At 36.0% G+C, this 6,848-nt stretch overlaps 1 long non-coding RNA gene across 1 annotated transcript; it reads left to right on the forward strand.

The window, feature by feature from the left end:
- The first annotated feature begins 5,070 nt into the window (after positions 1-5,070).
- LOC134225025 (uncharacterized) lies at positions 5,071-5,905 on the forward strand. Its single transcript, XR_009983142.1, has 3 exons — positions 5,071-5,455; positions 5,515-5,637; positions 5,742-5,905. It is a non-coding gene; the product is annotated as an uncharacterized LOC134225025 (long non-coding RNA).
- The last annotated feature ends 943 nt before the right edge of the window (positions 5,906-6,848 follow it).

Consider the following 6,848-nt stretch of genomic DNA (forward strand, 5'->3'; position numbering starts at 1 on the left):
ACAGATCACCTCTTTGGCATGATCGGTGATGAACAAACGCTAGTCAAAGATCTATAGAGGAAAGTACGGGTGGGAGCGCAAGCTTAAACATTATTTGAAAATCTGTCTAGGGTCATATAATCAATAATTCAAGACAAAATTTTCAAAACGACTTATCTGCTTTTGTAAACAAAGATTCAAACGACGATTTGCCGAATCTGATAGCTCTCCCACGCAAACCAATACCGTCAACAGGTAGCGGAAACCTTCACCTACCTATTGGTGGTGTTGGTTTGCGTGGGAGAGCTATCAGATTCGTCAAATCGTCGTTTGAATCTTTGTTTACAAAAGCAGATAAGTCGTTTTGAAAATTTTGTCTTGAATTAATTCTCACTTAACTTTTCAGAAGGACACAAGTAACCTTTATTTCATGAAATAATTTGAGTATGTACTGCAATCAGAAGCTTTCATATTGGTCTGTTGATTGCAATATTCAAATTAGTGTATTTTGTATTTATTTAGACTTTAACTTTGTGCGCAAGTTGAGCATATGGGAATTGCTATGAAGCCTTAAGCTATCAGTAAACTGTTTGTCATAATGACAAATCAAGCATAATTTTTCATAACGACGTATGTAACAAAAGTAAACAAAACGGGGTTTTAATACAACGTGACAATCACACGCGGCTTTATATAATACGCATCGATTTTACTGATTTCAGATCTTAAAATTCTTTAATTCAATCTTTTTGCGAATCGACGTATGTAAAAATTTCTATTTTTGAAGTCTCACTGTTACATACGTCGCTTTAACATATGGGAACTAAGAGCGACCTATGTAACAAAAAAAGCAAAACAAAACAAAACTGCAGTTGCGTCAATCGTGCACTATATGGAAAACCGACCAATGTACACCGACGTACGTGTAGCATACCGGTGTATGTATAATTTTATCGTTTTTCACAGTGAATTTGAATGAACTGAGCTTTGCTGTGAAGCACGCTTATTACGTGTCATGTAATGATGCATGCCAGCGGAAAAAGTATTGAAAAAGATTTAGTTTTAAAACAGTTTTAGAAAAAGTTTTGCCAACTTTCTGCAAAGGATTTCTCGAGTCCTCATAATTGTTACATACGTCGTTATGAAAAATTATGCTTGAAATATTTGTCAAGTCAGCCTGATATCCATGTCGATTTCTAATCGGTTTGATAGATGTCCGGATCAAGTTGACAAATATTTGTCATTATGACAAACAGTGGACTGCGGGCTTTACTTCGTTTATTGTTGTTTTGTGGTTTTATTTGCAACATTCCAACGAAACATAAGCAATATAAAGTACAGGAACACTGAACAGGATTACGGATGGAATTCTCGGCAGGGTCCCATTCCCGGCACAGGCTCTAAAACCAGATAGATAGATAGAAACATTATTTTTGCTCCTCCGTTATCGTGTGTACACATTCTAGAATTTACGTTGCCGAGAATACCTGTCGATTCCTATACATACTATAAGCGACGTATCTGGTTTTCTGGTGTTGTTACTTGTATATGAGTCAAAAATCAAAATCTGATAAAGTTCCAAGATCAGGGGCACACTTTTTTTTAATCTTTCGTTTATTTTGGAGGCTCAATTGTTGGGAAGCGTTACGGAGCCGAAATCAAGTTAAACATTTCATTTCTTAAATCTTATACATAATGTCTCGGGTACTTACCGTCAAACGGGATGACTTGCAACACTTTTCAAGTTTCTCGCTTAATAATTCTGAATTAAAAGGATTTATTCATTCTACTAGTACATGATACTTTTAATGGGTCCTAATATTAGTGATTAGACATATAATCAGATATACTACAATAATAAAAATATGAAAATAATATTAAAATGATGGGTGTTGCTAGCAACACCTACTGCGGGGTGACTTGCAACACTTCATCGAATTCAATCATAACATGTTTTAGAACAACTTAATCATAGTGATTTTTCATCCTGGGTCATTCTTCATCACTGTCAATGCAGGGACCTTACTTGAGGAATCCTCCTTCCCCTCATTCCGCTTTTTTACGATTTCAACGGATCGATTGATATTTTCAAGTCATCGGTTCGAAAGTTCTTTATGTCGGTTTAAGAATGGTGTGCATCATTAGTCATATCCTGGATAGTTGTTTTTAAAACGGTTTTCCTTTCATTCCTCATCATCCAATTTACCACAATTAGAGTAGAGTGGGGCAAGAGTGCGCGTGGGGTAAGAGTACGTTTTCGATTTTTTGAAGTAATAAAAAAAGATAAACTAGCAGCACTGCATCAGTTTGACAGGTATTCTGGCCAACTATTATCATGTGTAATTGTAAACGATTGGAATAAACAACAAGGGAGATATGGAGTTAGATAACTTTTTAGTCATTTTGCTAAAAATAATTGGATTTCCGCAACTAGTATTTCATTACCATATATACGTTCAATCAGGTGAACATTATACCATTTCGATAACCTATTGTATAGAGTACTTTATGGTACAGAACACCAATCCAGTTAGTTATCCAAGAAGTCAAAACTAGAGGCCTGAATAAGAGAAACGCGGATAGCCATGTGCCGCCAATCGAACCGTCAAAAAATAGCAGCCAATCGAGCAGGAGACCTGTCAAGCAGCCAAAATGTTGGCTCAAATACTGAAAATGGCCAAATTCGATTTTATGCCATTTATCAACAAACAAAATTGAATGTATTTTACATTAGTTTGCAATGATATATGCAAGTCATTAATAGATTATGAAATGAAATTCCATTATTTATTGGATTCAATTGTTATGTAATGTGGACACATAAAATAGCGGATTGTGAGATTTTATCTACATAAACCATTTCTTTCTTTTCATGTGTTGTTCTTTGATGAAGAAGATTGAATGCAGTGTTGGCAGAGTCATATTTTTTATCCGCGTTTCTCTTATTCAGGCCTCTAGTCAAAACCATTGCTTGAATCATTTTTGGGACTGTGGGGTAAAAGTACGCAGGAACCGGTGGGGCAAGAGTACGCATATGAATCTTCAAGTTATGGTGTCAAATCCGTATCTCCGGGCGAAATAAGACTTCTTCCAACGCGTAAAGATCCACAACTAAGAAAAAAGGGACAGAATTTGAAATTATCACAAATTTCTAGGATAAGTTGAAGTAATTCGGTGTTAGAAAGGACTTAGCGAACAAAGCACTGAAGCGAAATAAGGAAATTGTATTAGGACTTGTTGTACACCTAAATATAGTACGAAAACACAATTTCATCTAAATGATACTTTCTTTTAATCAAAAGAAACATTCATAAATTACGCAACGTTTAGCTGGGAGGGGTTGTGAGATGTGTGACGATCCATATAATTTTTAGAGGATTCATACAAATAGTGTAAGATAGGAGGGAAGGGGTGATGAAATAGCCAAATTTTACGTTACGTGATTGGTGGACTTTCTTTAAGGAAAATGCCTTTGTATACGCCACGCTAAACGTGATATATATTTTTACCTCTGTAGTTTTTTGTATATATAAAAAACAATGGTTTTTCGTATGAAAGTGCACATTTTTAGGACCCCCTCCCCCTTTAAGAGTTACGTAATCTTTAAACATTCCCTAATATATGCTCATTAAACATCAATTAAATGTTATTAACTCCTATTTGTGTTAATATATACTTAAAGCAAATGATTGGATAAATGCGTACTCTTACCCCACCCGATGCGCACTTTTACCCCACCGGTGGGGTAAGAGTGCGTTTTTCACTTGTCTTGCAATAAGGGTTCTACTAAAACGAATCTCAATAATTTCAATGTTTTCTCCACTGGGTAACATAAAGGAAGAGTATATGAATCATCGACACTGATTTGATATGCAGAAGCTTGCTTCATAAGGGCCACATGATCGATTGAAAACTAAGTGCGTACTCTTGCCCCACTCTACTCTATGTTAAGATCATTATTTTGAAAAGGCATTTCCGCAGCAAGCAGCAAACCATCCACAAGTGTTGGATCTTCTTGGGGATTCAACACTGTTTGACCACCGTAAGTCTTAGTTTTACTGTTTTCTGTATTAAGATAATGTAAAATTGTTGTTGGGGACAAATCGTACCGCCAAGCGGCTTCCCAGATAAACAATTTGTTTTTTAACTTCTACCGCTGCCTTCATCAAAGTTTTCTTTGAAAAATTAGAAATCATGAGACTTCCTTCAGGTTTTTTGTAGTTTCGCGGCTAGTAAAGGAATTCTGTAACATAAAATCAATGCTAGTTTGAAAAAAAAAATGTTTAAAAACTGAATCAGCAGTTTTTGATAAACAAAACTATCGTGTATCAGCTGTTGCAAGTCACCCCGCAGGGGGACAAATTTCGAAAAAGTTGATATTTCAAAAAACAAACAATTTTATTATTTTATAGTTTTTGCGGAATTACATACCTTATTAGGTACTGTAACTGAAGAGGGGATCGATTTTGGTGAAATTATTTTCAATTTGCTACACGAACTTACGATTTACGACGTTCGACTTTCAATTAACGAAAATGTTTCACAAAATAATGCAAATAAACAACAGTGAGTAATATTTTCACCTAAATACCTGGGAGCTGCGGACTCGATCAAAACCAATTTTCAAGATATTTTGCTTGAAACTCGCAAATTTCCTCTCGGTGTTCAATGTACACGTTACGATTTTCTCACAACGAATTATCATTGTGTTTATCTTTATAAAATGAATTACAAAGATTTCGTCAATTTACTGCATCGTATAAATTAACGTGTCGAATGTTAAATTAATTCATATCCTCCACTTATGTTAAATCCGTCGAAATATTTAAAATGACGCCAGAAAATTGAAATTTGTTAAAAATAAATACGTGTGAAATTTGTTAAAAAAAAAATACGTGTACTCTGTCGGCTGCGGTCAAAATGAATAAAACCTCTCTCGATGCGATGGATACTTTTTGACAGCTTACTTTGGAGATTCTTTGACACTCGTTTTGACTCTATCCGCAGCTCCCAGCTAAATACCAACTAGGCACAACAAATACAATACAACCTACACAGAAAAAACAAACATGGTTCTATTAAATATTTTGTCCTTTTGATTTAAAAAGTATTCAATTTTAGTGAAAATAAAAGTAAAATTTTTAAGCGTGAAAATGATATATTTATTTAAAAAGTGTTTTTTCACGATTTAGTGTGTACATTTAAAAGTTGTAAATTTCAACACAAAAATTGTACAAGTGTCAGACCATTGGAAAAAAATGTTTTGTTTTGTAAGTGTCAGAGTCCAGAGTTCGTGTTTGTTTTTGTCTGAGATCAGGTTTTTGATCTCAGATTTTTGTTTGCCAGCGCTGCAGCTGTAACGCGAAGTCTGGAAAGGATCACGTCTGGTCCAACATCAGTCGATGCGAAATGATTCTCGGGATGGATCTCGGTGTGGAATATTTCCCCCACTGCCTCTAGCAGAATATTGTCGCAAGTAAGTTTTTCCAATATCCTATCGATTAGTATACATAATGAGCTTTCGTATCTTTCCAGCAAATTGTTTGCCCTTGCTAGATCCGGCCTGTCATGGATTTCTTGTTTGGTCTTGCCTACAACTCACCATTGTCATTCCACCGTTTTTAAACATGGGTCTTCTTGCTGCCATCGCGGACAGAGGTAAGTTTTCGGAACATAATATTCATTCTTGTATTCATTGTTGTTTTATTTGCACATGAGCTTTACTGATTCACCATCAAATTTTCGTCTACTTTGTGTACCAGATCCTGTACCCGTTCGCCCATTAACGGATTAGAAATGGCTCACGCATCCTCGCACGCATATGTATTCGAAATTATCATCAAATTAGAGGGCATCAGAATCATCGCATCGGTTGGAATGGTTCGACAAGGCTAGCTCTTCCCTAAATAAGGCTATAACAATAATTTCGACAGTAATAAATGTTTTCTAAAAAAAACAATTTTTTTGGCAAAAAGTTAATTGTCTGGAAAACCAGAAATATAAGCTGGGTAGGAGAAACGGGGTGGGAAAGGGAGTGGTTTTTGGCAATTCTCTGAAAAAATCAATCTTTATTCTAACAGTGTTATTATTTAAGTTTGACAGTTTTACAATTTATTTCAAAAGTACATAAACTTTTATTTCAGGGGTTGCGTACCGAGTGACTGTCAACTTTTTTTTTTCCAGTTTTCTAACTTTTGCTCTAAACATACACAACTCTCTACGAAAAAGAACCAATGCAACTTTTTATTTTTACCAATGGTTTTTTCAATAATACCAATGAAATTTCTTTCTGTGTAGGGATGCGTGACGACAAGTTCGATGATTGGGCATATTTTTATTGTAAAAAAACAAAAACTTGTGGCAAACCCACTGCCGTTATACGCATAGTTGTCCCATGTTTGCTGGGATTTCCTATGTACATGGGACAGTTATGCGTATAACGGCAGCCCAAGTGTTGCAAGTCACCCCGTTTGACGGTATTCAAAAGGACGTATGTGATTTTGTAAACAAAGACTCAAACGTCGATTCGTCCAATCTGTTGGCACTCCCACGCAAACCTTCGGCTACCTGTTGGTGGTGTTGGTTTGCGTGGGAGTGCCATCAGATTGGACTAATCGGCGTTTGAATCTTTGTTTACAAAATCACATACGTCCTTTTGAATAAGTACCCGAGATGTTAGTTTTGGGGAACCGAAAGACTCGCGGTTTGGTCGAGGTTAGGGAATACAATAATATGGTAGGAGAGGAAGGGAATTTAGGGTGCTTCAGGTCACTTTTTACGGAATCCAAGTTTCAAAGTGCTCGCGTTTTCGGGGGCACACTACTCAATACGGAAGCAACGCACAACAGCCATTTTTATTATTTCACGCA

This window comes from Armigeres subalbatus, chromosome 3 (genome assembly GCF_024139115.2).
Source record: "Armigeres subalbatus isolate Guangzhou_Male chromosome 3, GZ_Asu_2, whole genome shotgun sequence".
NCBI lineage: Eukaryota > Metazoa > Arthropoda > Insecta > Diptera > Culicidae > Armigeres > Armigeres subalbatus.